Source organism: Orbicella franksi, chromosome 5, assembly GCF_964199315.1.
Source record: "Orbicella franksi chromosome 5, jaOrbFran1.1, whole genome shotgun sequence".
Taxonomy (NCBI): Eukaryota; Metazoa; Cnidaria; class Anthozoa; order Scleractinia; family Merulinidae; genus Orbicella; species Orbicella franksi.
The window spans coordinates 2,332,401-2,347,759 of NC_138149.1; positions in this window are offsets into that span (position 1 = coordinate 2,332,401).

Consider the following 15,359-nt stretch of genomic DNA (forward strand, 5'->3'; position numbering starts at 1 on the left):
AGAGGATGATAGTGCTTGGGCGGTCTTCCACGTTTTCTTATTCATTTTGACTTGAAAATGACGTTGAGTAAATGTCGAAACGTCGTCGCTTTTTAGAGTTTTTAACCGTGATGGTTTTAACTTTTGTCTTATCGCAATGGTTTATAGTTAAATTATTGACAAAGCCTATTCTTTTACATAAATATTCTTTATCTTTTCAACGCTCGGGTGTGAATTTAAATTCGGGAACTTTCATGGAGACCTTAATTCTTAGGGGACGTGGGAGGGGGGCGTTATATAACTGGGCTAATTTCCGAAATGCGAATCTTTCAACCGCAAAATTCCGGAAATTCCGCGAGAAAACTTTAGATGGAACGGGAATTCACAGTAAGAATATTTTCAAAGTTTAGGTGTATCTCACAAGGTTCTCTTCTTTTCCGCAACTTTCGGAAAGCCCTCTTCCATTCGCTGAAAGAAACTTCCTCAAATTGAACCGGAATTTTTGGTCAAATAAAAAAAGCCCGCGAGGTTTCTGTTGCATGAAGCGAAAAAAGTATTTCTGACCCAGGATGGGGGGCTAGAGGAGAGTAGGCTATCCCCAACTAGGACTTAGAGGGCCATTGTCACGATAAAGCGCATGTCCGGTCTTGATTGACACCATTTTTTTTAACCAATAGAAATCGTAATACTATCACACGAGCCACGCATTTGCCGCGGGTCAGCTTGGAGTTCCACGTGCCTTTCGAAAATCTATTTATCTGCCGGCTTTTTGCCTTTTGTTTATAAAAAGCGTTTATTCTGGTTCGGTGAAGAACGTGTTATAGTGAGTTAATTGAATGCATTTAACATTTTAAATATGGTTTTAGTAATGCCATACTAATGTTGTAGTATAACTGTCTCGACTCTTTGGAGTCGAGACAGTAAGGAGTTTTTGTTGCATATTCTTGTACCCAGGAATGCAAATGAGTCAAAAGAAAAAAAAACAAACGCTCGTTAGAACTATTCTTGGATTTTCTTAGCAACGAATTTTCTCGCTCTATGTGAAATAACCAGCCTCCCAATTGTCAAGTCAAGAATTAAGAAGCACTCCTCAGAATATGTAAGACGATGGTGCTGTAATTAACGGCATCTCTGGTGATATTTAGCTAAACAAATACAGCTATTTTATTAACTTTGTCAAATTTAAGCCCCATTCGTAGGCTTAAAGACCGTAAAGCACAATTTGGTATAGACAAAAGTGTAGAGGTTAGTTTTTTATCGCCAAATATTCATGTAATATAACGACAAGTACGGAAACGCGATTTCATACACTCAAAAGGTCACTCTAAAGTCTAGAAGAAATAACAGTAGTAGTATTGTATCTGTTAGTTGTATAATTATCAATTTTTTTGTCCCTATTAGTAATATCGTTGTTATTTAGAATTAACTCCTGTTAAAAGGTTGTTATATTGTTAGTGTTGTAAGCAATGTTGATTGGTATTGTAATTTGCATTGTAATTTGTAATTTGTAAGTAGTGATAGTGATGTAAGTAACTTTAGTTTTTGTAAAATTGTACATAAAGTGTAGTACTGCATAAAAATTCTAGAAGATTTTCCCGGGGCAAAGCATTGTAACAGTAAAGGAAAATCTGAGAGAGAAACGTTCATGAAAACAAAATCAAATAAAATTTTGAGATTTCCTCTACATGGAACGATATACGTGAACCAGTATTCGATGTTTTCGCGTAGAGTTAACGCTTTAAAGAAAAGAACAGTTTTTTCCAAAACTATCTTTGTTCCCCATAATTCTCTCCAGTTGACCTATCTTAGTCTCTAACCAGTAAAATTTGGGTCGATAAACGATATTATGCATTTTTGGTTAAATGCTAAGGCGCACTATAAAAGGGAATAAGCTCCTCCCCCTTAATTTTAAATTCACCCAAAAAATCAAGATGGCGGACGATGAAGAGAACAACAACAAACGCTTAATATTTGTTATAATCGTCAAAACCAATAAAACTTAACCAAAAACGGTCAGAAAATATCATTGTAGTTACTTTTCTGCAAGTTTTTGTTTTTGTTTCGGGTACAATATCTCCTCGCTTCGTAAGAAAAAAACTTTCAGTTCTTGCGGTCAAATTGAACCAAGCCAAGCGATAAGCTCCTCGATTAAAGATTCGTCCAATAAAATAGTCAGCTGTGAAGTACTAAGTAAAGACAGCAGACACTTTAATTCACTTACAGCTTACCTTTCGTGTATTCAAATCGCACGCCATTTTGAATTTGACCCGCGATAATAAATTGTATACCCAAGATCTGGATGTCATGAATTTCCTTTTGGGTATGTGAATCCCACACAGACGGTCTCTTACTAATGAATAACAAGAGTTTTTCTTATATGTGTCCCAGGTTCCTTCTGATAAAACCGACAGTAAAAGCAAGTAAAGTAAACCTTTATTTAGCCACCGAGTCAGCCTTCGTGATAATGCTAGTCTTCTGATAATATATAGATTTAGCCAAGCCTAAAAGCAGAGCTCCTGATTAAATAATTAACCATAAATAAAAAGAAGATATTTTTCCCTGGATACGAAACTCAAACAATGATCAAATGCGAGCATATGATTGTTCAGTGTGCGGTTTCACTATTTTTTCTAGTTACATTTTAACAAACCATACCTAATGAGTGTACCCAAGATTGTAGAAATTACGTGCACAATATATCGGGCACTTTCCAAGAGACGACTGTGCAAGGAATATGTCAGAAGAGAAGTCACCAACGCGTCAGGGTTTGATTTGCGTCGAAATTTTGCCTTTGCATGTACTCCTTTCCTCTCCCCCCCCCCCCCCCCCAGAATAATAACCTTGCTTGAACCCACGATCCAATCGAAAATCCAATATCTGCTCAGCGGTCAACTTCAAAAAAAAAAACACGCGACCTCGGTGAGAGCTTCACCCGAGCCTGCGATTTGGTCACGTGATGCTGGTCAGCGGATACCTTGTTTTGACAGCTGTCAATTAATTATAACATGGATGTCCGATGTCTAAGATTTACCCATGGTGATGGTGCTACTCTCTTATTTTTCATGGCGTACGGACGTACGTACGGACAGTCACGTAACAACCAAAATTTTTGAGATCAATGGGTTACCAAATTTTGTAAGGAATGGGGCTCCGCTCGCGTGCCTTCGGCGCGCAGGAGCTTCGCTATTAAACTTGAGCGAAGTCCTTAAAGAGTTTCACTCCTAAATATTTATTTTGTTTACGGTGTTTATTTATGGTGCATTTCTCCTTTGCGCGAGACCTCCTCCGATTTTTTTCTCTTTGGACTCATTGAAGAACGCCGTCTGATTATTGACTTCATTGCGGAGCCTAGGAAGCTTAGGCCCGGTCGTCCACACTACACTGAAGGAATCTAACAACACAACAATCACCGGTCGTTTTATATTTTTGTTTAAGGAAATCTCGGCCAGGGAAATCGCGTGATTCTCCTGATCCTACCGTGTTCGAAAAAGTCTGTTTTAAAATGTGTTCCGTCTACACGAAAACTCAAAGCCGGCGTTATCAAATTCCTGCGGTTTGAAGAACGTTTTCGAAAAGCTCCGTTTTCGTGACGGATTACCCCTCTGGACCGTAGGCCTAACCGTAGATATAAAGCTGTATGCGTTTTTAAATTCCTCCGGCGCAGTGTGAACGGAGTCTGGAGCAAACCACGACGTCAATGAGCACCACCAAACAAAAGGTTTAATGAGCAAAAGAAAGGCTGTATAAGTGTGTTCAGTAAACCTTTGTACATTTCATAGCCGTCATCTGCAAAACAACAACGCAAAATGACCGCGAACGCGAACGATGAGTCGAAGTGCTAATTTTTCGTATTTCCATGTAGAATTGAACGCTGTCATTGCATATCTAGCCTGAGCGAGGTTCTAGAGTCATAGGCATCCTGGAGAAATTCAAGCTCACAAGGCGTTGTGCTGGGCGTCGCCGTCGTCATTGTTTAGATCCCTATATTTGCATCTCGGCTGCAGGAAGGTCGATACACTTGTTTAACGACTACGGTCTGTCATCCTAAGTGGCCGCTTTGTGCTTTGCTCATTTTTTATCCCAAACCAGTCGAGCGCAGATGAGAGTATCGTGTAAAAACCGTAAAACATCACATAATTTGCAGCTCTTTACCAAGTTTCTTTTCAATTCAGCGATTAAGTTGGCGAGCGTTTCGGTAGGAGGTTTTTCCCTTCTGTTGAAACAATTTCGTTTACGTTACTTGGTCGATGCAGTACCTTTTCGTCTTCCCCATTACTACACGGCAATCGTTTACATCTTCTTCAATATAGCTTAAGGCTTTGAACACTTAGAGGTCATCGTCATCAATAACGTCCTTGAACATGGCGAGTTGATACTCTGGGCTTTCTCGCTACAAACCAAGTAATTATTACAGTAATTATCTTTCCATAGCTTCAACGTCTCGAGAATTTCGCTACTTAACTGACCTGAAATCTAAATGTTGCGAGGACAATGTTATATGGTGGAATAACATTGAAAATTGTGATGCTTTAGGCGGCGAGGCACCGGAAGTTGTTTTCGCTCGTAGGCATTCGTAGACTGTGGACGTTGTCGACGAATTTGAACTACTCTTTCGCTGGAACATGTAATATTAGATGGCAGAAAGAACCTTAAATGAACGTCATCAAACAAGGCTTAATCTGGCTACTGTAACTCAAGATATAAAAAGTGAACTCATATTTTAATATATAACTGTATGTATAGCATAATTGCAAAGCCGTTACAGAACATAAGCGTGCATATAAAGAATGTTTGGCAAATTAGCATATAATTAGAACATGTCCGCCATTTTGAATAATGAAATACAGCCGGTGTCAGAAACTCGTTTGTCCAGTTTGGCTCTGACGTCAGTGCTTTCTCATTGGCTCACAGCCAAACCTTTTGTTCTTTCGCTTTATAAGTGCGACACCACCCGAATGGTTGGGCGGCCAGTTAACTCTACCGCAATATACACATCTCTCTTAATCACTCTTAAAACAATACCTCCTGGATCAAGTATTCTTCCTCAACCACCCTCTCACTGCCTGCATTTCATTAATCCCCTACATATACCTATCCATCCTACATCTCATTATTCCCCCAGATACACCTACACAGCCTATTGTTTACCAGATTAAAATTTATTTTGATGTGAAGTTTATATGAAATAATTCATATATGAACCGCAGTTCATATATGAATTATTTCATATAAACTTCACATCATTTCACTCCTCACGGGAAGATATGAACTCAACTAATTGACTGACCTCGCTCCCAATGTGTTGCTTCATAGCTCAGTTGGTAGAGCATCGCACCGGTATCGCGGAGGTCACGGGTTCGAATCCCGTTGAAGCCCTGATTTTTTTCAGGCTTCTTCTTTCCAATTGCTTAAATTGGAAAATTAATTGCGATGATCATTCTTCACTTTAAAATTTATTTTATTACACACGTTTGCACGACCTAAACTCCAAAACGATGCCTTGACTACGAATCTACGACAGTCCAAATGTCCAAGCCTTGACTACGTATCTATACTATAGTCCAAGTGTCCAACGATATTTCAACGAAAGTGTCCGAAAGATACGGTCTCTACCTCCAAGCTTGTTTTTTTGTGAACGAAAACTAATATATGAACTAATATATGCGAAAACTGTACGATTACAAGTCTAACACAAAAGGATTACGTAATGCCCAAAAGTCTATTCGATCACAAATTAATGCAATTGTCTCGTGTTCACCTATATCTCATTACATTACATCAACTTACATCTCATTAAACCCCAACATATAACTACACAGCCTACATTTCATTAATCCCCCACATATACCTACACAACCTTCATCTGATTAATCTCTTACCTACATCTACACAGCCTACATCTTATTAATCTTCCACATATACCTACAGAGCAATATATCTCATTAATCCCCCACATATACCTACACAACCCACATCTCATTAATCCCTTACATATACCTACACAGCCTACATCTCATTTATTCCCAGATATACCTACACAGCTTTCATCGTATAATTCCCAACATATACCTACACAGCAATACATCTCATTAATCCTCCACATATACCTACACAGCCTACATCTCATTTATCCCCCACATATAACCTACCCAGCCCACATCTCATGAATCTCTAACATTTACCTTCACAGTTTGCATTTCATTAAATCGTTTCTAGAGTCATTACTCATTATATTGAGTGGTTATCAACTCATGTAGAACCAAGTGGTCTTAAGATATCTTAGAACAAGTAAATTGACTATCGCTATTCCAATTCTCCGTTCACTTGCAGCCTGAAAACAGGCTCCCGCTTGGGTTAATGGGTTTAGTACAAACTAGCCAAGTGTAATCTAAGAGCGAGCGGGGAGAGCCGAGAGCGGAATGGTGACGAGGGGGAGCGCAATTTGCGGAATTCTCTTTTTACGCTTAACGGCTCGTTGCGCTCACCGGATTTTTTTTCTGTCCCCGTCGGATTTTTTTTTTGGCCCTCGCTGGGAGCCTGTTCGCAGGCTAGTTCACTTGCCGTAAGTTCAGCCGTTCGAACGGATACCGTAACGTTTTCGCGTGAGAGGTCACAAGAGAGGATGAAGTGTAAGCGTCTTTATCCCTCTTTTTCCAAGGCAATTCCTATTAATTTTAGATCACTTCCGGTTTCAGAAATCTGAAGAGTGTCTGTAAAAAGCCAGTCCTGTTACGTGGAGTTTGCTCACGTGGACAACCTACGCAGCTTTACACGCAGTTTCATCATCCAAAAGAAAACATGCACGCAACGCGCGTGGTAATATTACCCGTACCCGTATTTACCACAATACTTTGCGGACCCTGAACAGAGCCTACGAGGCACAAAGAAGGCCAAAGTTTTACAATATTTGTCCCTGTACTAAGGACATTGTGTAGCTTCGGTTTAAAGAATTTATAACTTTTCTGTACATTTTTATGAACGTTTTTAAGGTTTTCGTTCTCTAAGAACTATGGATAAATGTACCATTCGTCATCTTGTTTCGTGCGGAGGATTGAATAGGCCACGTTCGATATATCAATATTCTAACGTGGCTCTGAGGCTTTCGGGTCAAAATTGTAAATTTTTTATGTTTCTTTTGTCTCTGAATTCCTAAAAGAGACTTGGATACAAAGACAACGACACCAAATATAGAAGTTTATCCTGAAAGCCTCGGAGCCACGTTAGAATATTAATATATCGAACGTGGCCTATGGAAGGGCCACATTCAGCTGGCGAACTTGCGCATTAGATACCATTTCAGAGCTGATTTGCATATCACAGAGTCGCGATCCATACTGCGAAGATTGAAGCGGATTTTTAGATGTACTTTGATTTCAGGTTAAGGTGAATTTTTTTTTTTTTAAAGAGAGAAAACTAATGTCCAGCTCAGCACGGTCCCAAAGCTGACTGTGTCCCTCTAACAATGCACTCCAAAGAAGACTGCGCGAAAATTACCGAGGAATTACGAAACATGCCGAAGATTGCTTAAAATCATCTGAGGGGACTTTTGAACAATTCTGAAGATCATTTGAAGATTTTCGAAGATATATTATTTAAAGTCAACAACCTGGATCAAAAGAAAATTCACACGATTTACCTGACAACCTGTTATCCACATTTCACGTTCTTCTGACCAGTAGACACAGCTCCCCGGGGCTACTCTCAGAGTATAGTTTTGATCTCTATTTAGAATTAAATGCTGGCACCACTGTTACATTTTTACTCTGAGGGGGAATGGGAGGAGGATCCTTAACTTCGACGCATGAGCGCTTTTGTCGTTTACTTCCAAAACACGATCGCTTTGTCCTCTTGTACGCTTCCGTGACACTACTGTTGTAAGGTGTTGATTGAATGGGATTGATAGCATCTGCCAAACAAAAAAAAAATTCATTGATTGGACGGCATTTGGTTGAAGCTTGATATAAAGCCAGCCAAAATGGTGGACTGACTACCACCTTCTTGGTTGTTGATGCCCGTAAACGATCTCGGAATTTAGATTGGAACTAAAGTATTCGTACCTTCTTATATTGGATAAAAATATCGATAAGGTGCCTGTGTTTTGAACAGGCTCCACATAACTTTTTTTAAAAACTGCAAAAATTTAAGTTTTAGGGTAACTTGACTGTCCCTATTCTCCCAGGGGAGAGCTAGGACTATGATGACTGTGTTGATTGTTTTGCCCAGACGATGCTAGGTAAGAGGTTTAACATTAATACCTGCTCTTGAAAACCAGAGCCGAAATCTTTTGATGCGATGACTGCTCCTGCCTTCAGCAAGCTGTTAAGACATGAAGCCAAGTTTTCTTCGGATTGAGAGGTCAGCGGTATATCTGCGACATCGTTCAGTTGGGCGGTTCTCCATAAGAGTGACGTCATTGAATTAATGGCAGATAGCGAGGATACCTTTGAAAATGATGCGTAGACAGTGAGAGAAAAACTTTTCGGATTTTTTTGTTGGATCGAAAATCATGTGGAAATGTTCTGATGGTAATCAAAAATTAAGGTTACTATCAACTTTACATGTCGGAGTGTACAACTTTATCTTCGCTATAAAAAAAGCAGAAGTAACAGTTGAATTGAAAAACCAAGCCAGAATTCCACCTTCAAGAAAAATTGATCATCGTGTTCTTTAGATTGGCTTAAAAGCTTGCCATAATCGTTGCAAATATTTTCCATACTAGCCTATGGCCAAAACCAGCATACCTGAAAACTAGCTAGTTGTAGCTAATAAGTGCATCGACCACTATAAACCTTCAAAATTTAACATTTTAACATTTTTATTTAAGATAGGAATCACATGCAATGCCACTTAATTGCTGATTTTGTGACATCTTGATTTCGAAATTTGACGCAGTTCATTGAATATAACGTCATAATGGATATACTACTAATTGCTGGAGGAGAAGCACCGTATTTATCAGTTACTATGACAATAAACTTTACGGCTATTTTCCAGGTGGCAGCCATGAGATAACGGCACTGTTCAAGCCATGATATATTACGCTGTATGGACCGTTCTCAAGTTGATACTGAAAATGGTAAGACAAGAGTGTGCTGTCACTCTTCCAGTCACTACAGGTTAGGTTAAAATCAGTCTTCAATGCGATTCCCCTTGACGGAGTGATGGAAAGTGTTCTCCCTGTAGGTTGTGATGCAGTGGAGATATCGTGAGCACTCATTCCTTGTTGACCGTCCGTACTTTGAACAAACACTGCCAGCCGGTAGTACTTTCCGCCATCAAGGGAGTCCTCTTTGATTGCAATGCTGCTAGAATTGAGGGATGTTTTTGTGATTAGTTTCAAATCTTGCATTTTCCTCCAAACAGTGTCATTATTTGTGGAAGATAAGTATTGTTGGTAAAGTATCCATTGGTATGAAGATATCTTGGAGCACTGCGGTCCACAGCACTGTGATGGCAAACTTAGTTTAACTGACTTGCTGATCTTAAGTTCACAATTAACTAGGCATCTGGAAGGCAAATTAAAATAGATATTACTTTATTACTTTATACAACGAATCAGTAATCATTTGAGTAGGCACTTTTTTCATGATAACGGTTTATTTTTGTCATGTGGTAATCATATTACCACAGCAGGTACGCCTTGTGGACATAACACCAAAGTCCAAGGGATTCCCCCCATGACAAGTAGATAATAATAAAAACAATTGTAAAAACACGCCTGACCACAAGTACCAGCTTTCGAATCATTAAACACCATCAAATAGCAACTTTCAGTCCAATTTCTCAAATTTGATGCATTACTGTGCGATTACTTCAAAATGAATACGAAATACGTGTAGAGCACAAGACCCGCCTCATATCATGCATTTGACACCCTAATAACACATTTTTTAACCTAGTAAATATTTGATAAAACAACTTATTTTTTCCAAAGTAAATTGAAACAGGTGAAACCAGAAATTCCAGCACTATGGTAAGAAATTTCCTTGGAAACTTCCGAAAATTCGGAAATCGATGAAATTCTGACCGTTCAATTCTCACGTCTAATGAAACTGTCATCATTCCAAAAATAGTTATTTAGAAACTTCGCATACTCTATGACCTCGATCGACAGCCTAATAAAATCAGAAACTGATAAAAGAAACAGTTAATTCGGTTTCCGGTCGTTTCGACACAAAATCGCCTCGATACAGGTAGTTTCGATACAAGTCGAAGTCGATTCGTTACATTCGATACAAACTGAAGGCAATTCGATACAAAACTTTAAGATACCGGGAGGTCTGAATTTCCACGTTTAGAATTGCCAAGCGACATTCTGTTTTTGTTTTGTAGTGGACGATTTGCTCCACCGTGAGGCTCGTCGACTGACTTCCCTTCAAATCGGGCTCGTTTCAGAGAAGAAGGTTAGTGTATTCAGCCAGCGGAAAAAGTTCCAAGACCTCCAGACTAGCCTGCGAACAGGCTCCCAGCGAGGACGGGAAAAAAATCGGTCAGCGAAGCGAGGGGGCGACAACGAGACTGTAGAATTTGGAGAGCGAAGCGCAGGCTATCTTTAGACAAACACGATTTACTCCTTTTGGGATAACATTCTTTCGATCGATCGCTGTCGTATGCGATGCGAAGATAAAAAGACTTTCATTGGGATATTTCTTTTTGTTTACTTTTGGTAAGAAACGACTTCAGTTAGTATCGAATTGACTTCAGTTAGTATCGAATCGACTTACTGTATAGTAAGAGGTGTATCGAATCTACTTCCCTTTGTATCTAAACGACTTGTATCGAAACGACCGTAAACCTTTAATTCTAATTCCTCGTACGAGAAGTTTAAGAAAATTTTAAAACGGCTCTTTGTGGAGCCATTGAAAACGGCTCTTTTCAGAGCCACCACAGAAACAAAAGTCTTGGTCTTCGTTTGCTTTGATTCTTTTGTCGCAGTCTTGTTCCCAGCTAGAGTCCTCGTTACCCTTGTCCAGCGGAACGCAGGGTAACGAGGGCTCTGGGAACGAGTTTGCTTTTGTCATTGTTTCGTTGATGGAAATAATCTCCATCTCGTGGATTTCCACGATGCACATTTAAACGATACATTGCTTTTCCAAAACAGAATACCTGGATCCTTATATCGTTTGACCTTAACTCCATTTTGGCAAAGACAACCTCTTAGGATGTTTTCTCCCGAGTACTGTTCCCCGAATCATCAGCGTTTTGCCCGAAAAACTTCAAAACTTTCTGCAATTGAAGGGTGGGGGGGGGGGGTCAGTCCCCCCGCCCCCCGGCCCCTATGCTATGCTTCCTTGCAGGTATCACAATGACTGCAATTCATCTTAAAGTGTTCTGAGTTCTGGTCACGTGAGTACACTAAAATGCATCGATCTTCAACCAATCCGCAAACAATTGGTCCTCGCTGCAGTGTTCTCCTGCAGTGTTCTACTTATTCCCTATTTTCTTTGGCACAATTAAATTTCATCTTTGGTGAAAACAGTGAGAGATAAAATAACTTGATTTCATGGTTTGTAATGACAATAACTGTCAGAAAGCTTCGATGTTATTTGCCCTGCGAGGAGAGTTTTACTCATTTAAGCCGGCTAGAAGTTAGGTTCACCTGTAACCTATGGCTAAACATTTCCTACCTTGCTAGAGTTGACGACTTCTCGAAGTTTTCTGGGAGATCTTCCTCCTGATCCACTACTTGAAGCCATTTGAAGAAAAACCGACGCAGTTGTATATCCGTTGCCGTTCAAAAGTCTTCAACGAAACACAGGTCGTTTGCCATTTGCGGCTCTAGACCAGAGTGAGGGTGGCAAAGGTGGGGCACCAATCACGCATCACTGAATTTTTTTTTATTAAATCAAGCATCACGGGGGATTTTTTCACCAATCACGCCCCACATAAAAAGAACTAAGTACATCGCCAATTTTTCTTTCTCGACCCTAAAAGCGTCGTTAAAAGAAGAACTTGGAAGAAGAACTTGGCGATTAAACCACAAAAATGCATGGGCAAATATGTGACCTCTCACGCGAAAACGTTCGTTACGATGTCCGTTCGAACGGCTGAACGCACGGCAAGTGAACTAGCCTGCGAGCAGGCTCCCAGCGAGGGCGGAAAAAAAACCGACGGGGACGGACCAAAAAAAATCCGGCGAGCGAAGCGAGCCGTTAAGCGTGAAAAAACGAATTCCACAAATTGCGCTCCCCCTCGTCACCATTCCGCTCTCGGCTCTCCCCGCTCGTACTAGAACACACTTGGCTAGTTCGCACTAAACCCATTAACCCAACCGGGAGCCTGTTCGCAGGTTACAAGTGAACGGATAATTTGAGTAGCGATGGTCAATTTACTTGTTCCAAGACATCTTAAGACCACTTGGTTCTACATGAGTTGATAACCACTTAATATAATGAGTAATGGCTCTAGAAACGATTTAATGAAATGCAAATTGTGAAGGTAACTGTGAGGGATTCATGAGATGTGGGCTGGGTAGGTATATGTTGGTAATTAATACGATGAAGGCTGTGTAGGTATATGTGAGGGATAAATGTGATGTAGACTGTGTAGGTATATGTAGAGGGGGTTAATGAGATGTAGGCCGTGTAGGTATATGCAGGGGATAAATGTGATATAGGATGTGTAGGTATTGTGGGGGATTAATGAGATGTAGGCCGTATAGGTATATGTGGGAAATTTAATGAGATGTAGGCTGTGTAGGTATATGCAGGGGACAAATAAAATGTAGGTCGTGTAGGTATATGTGGGGGATTAATGAGATGTAGGCCGTGTAGGCATATGTGGGGGATTTAATGAGATGTAGGCTGTGTAGGTATATGCAGGGGATTAATAAAATGTACGTCGTGTAGGTATATGTGGGGGATTAATGAGATGAAGGCCGTGTAGGCATATGTGGGGGATTTAATGAGATGTAGGCTGTGTAGGTATATGCAGGGGATTAATAAAATGTACGTCGTGTAGGTATATGCAGGGGATTAACAAAATGTGAGCCGTGTAGGTATATGTGGGGGATTAATGAAATGTAGGCTGTGTAGGTATATGTCGGGGATTAATGAGCAGTAGGCTGTGTAGGCATCTGTAGAGGGGGTTAATGATCATGAGATGTAGGCTGTGTAGTTATATTTAGGAGATTAATGAAATGTAGGCTATGTAGAAGTTTGTGGGGGATTAATATGAAGTAGGCTGTGTAGGTATATATAGGGGATTGATGAAAAGCAGCCTGTGAGGGGATATTGGGGGGATATTTAGGGGGGTTATTGAGGAAGAGGAAGAATACTATCCAGGAGGGATTGTTTCAAGAGAGATTAAAAGAGATGTGTATATTGCGGTGGAGTTAACTGGCCGCCCAACCATCCGGGTGGTGTCACACTTATAAAGCGGAAGAACAAAAGGCTTGGTCGTAAGCCAATGAGAAGGCACTGACGTCATAGCCAAACTGGAAAAACGAGTTTCTGACACCAGCTGGATTTCATTATTCAAAATGGCGGATGTGTTATAATGTGCTAATTTGCGAAACATTCTTTATATGCACGTTTATGTTCTGTAACGGTTTTGTTAATTATATACCTATACATACAGTTATATATTAAAATATGCGTTCACTGGAGGTGGTCGCTTACGAGAGTTTAGACCATATTGAGTCAAAATTTTGCCTCATTAGCATATGGTAACTGCAGATACTTGCCCTATGCACCAATGCCGATGCAATGTTTTATTCGTGTGAAAAGTCAATTTCCAGAAAAAAAAATCCGGTTCTTCCCATTGAGAAATTTCCGTCTCTTCTACTAACCAGGAATACAATAATGTTACAACACCTTATTATCCAATGTCCTCTCTATTATCTGTCAAGAGGTCGCTCATGGGAGGTAAAAAACAAAAGAAAATTTCAAACTTTTAGCTCTAAGAGTGGTCGCGGTCGCTTACTCGTCTAGAGGCAAATTCAACGAAATCGTTTCAGATGCTTTGTACAAGTGTTCAAGGGCTTTAAATCTTATGTATTTTTAAAAAATTGCATTTTTCCTGAACGTCGTCATTTTTCAGCCTATCGGCCATATGTTAACGAGACAAAAAATTCGACCCAATTTGCGTAAGCGACCACCTTCCATAAGCGACCACCTAAGCTTGACATTTTGTCGCGTACGGGAGGTTCGGCTGTATCTTCAATGATCAGTATGAAACTAAATAAAAGGAATAAAAAGGAAATTTTCCACCGCCTTTACTTCATATCCTTTATAGCAGCTCACAGTTTTCCTTCAGCTTTGCGCGCTCTTGGAAAACTGCTTGCTTTTAGTCGGAACAGATGTCCGCGGACAAATATCCGAGCATATTTATACTGAGAGATATATTCCGCGAGGGACTTCTCCGGACAAACGCCGTTTCTCCACGCTTGCCGAGGTAACACGCGAGAGGTTCTCGAGTTTCTGGCGAGGAGGGGAGCTCGTATTCATGATATTGACAACGACGGCCAACATGGTGCGCTTCATGCGGCGCGGTGTAACTCGCGCGAGGTATTCGAGCTGCTGTTTCAAGAACTACAAGCAGATATTCATATTAAAGACTGGAAAAACCGATTTCCAATTCATCACGCTGAGGCGACAGGCAGGACTGAGAACGTTCTGTTTCTACGTCAGAACCGTAGCTGCTTAAATTCGAAGACACGAGTCATAAGAGACAGAGGATTTGATGAGTTGGGAAATAATCACGGTGGAATGACACCTGTACATTACGCCGCGCAAAATGGTTATGCTAATATTGTGAGACTTCTCGAACAACATGGCGCCGACATTGATGCTGTTACGGATTGTGGGCGTTCCGTGTTCATGTTAGCCGCGGAAAGTGGTCATAAAGATGTCTTAGTTTACTGCATAAACGAGAGTTCATTAAGTACGCCAAAAGAAAAACGCGTTGAATCATCCAATCGCGCGAGTTCGTATAAAAATCAAGTCACTTGGACAAATGAATGTGATGTAAATCACAGTTCAGAAACGTTCAGCGCATAATCCTTAGGAGGCTTCGTTGTTTTCAGAAGATCCTGAAAAAATTATTTGTCGTTAAGGGAAATGTTAACAAAATTTCCTGAGGCCGTCACACTAGTTCGGTCAGTGCCAAACGACAACAACAACAACAACAAAACAACAACAAAACAACAACAAGAAATACAACAACATTCCCTTTGAAGCCAAATGTGGGTTGGTTAAGATGGCTGGACATCGACCGAGTTTTCTTTTGCATGTTTAAGGGCACTCTCTCGGCTGACACATCGTGTTGTAACATAAACTCGCCGTATTATCTTGCAATAGAAAGACAAAATAAACAAAAAGCAAAATGGCCAATGCAAAGAAATAATCGATTAAATAGAAAACAAAAAGTGAATGAAAGAT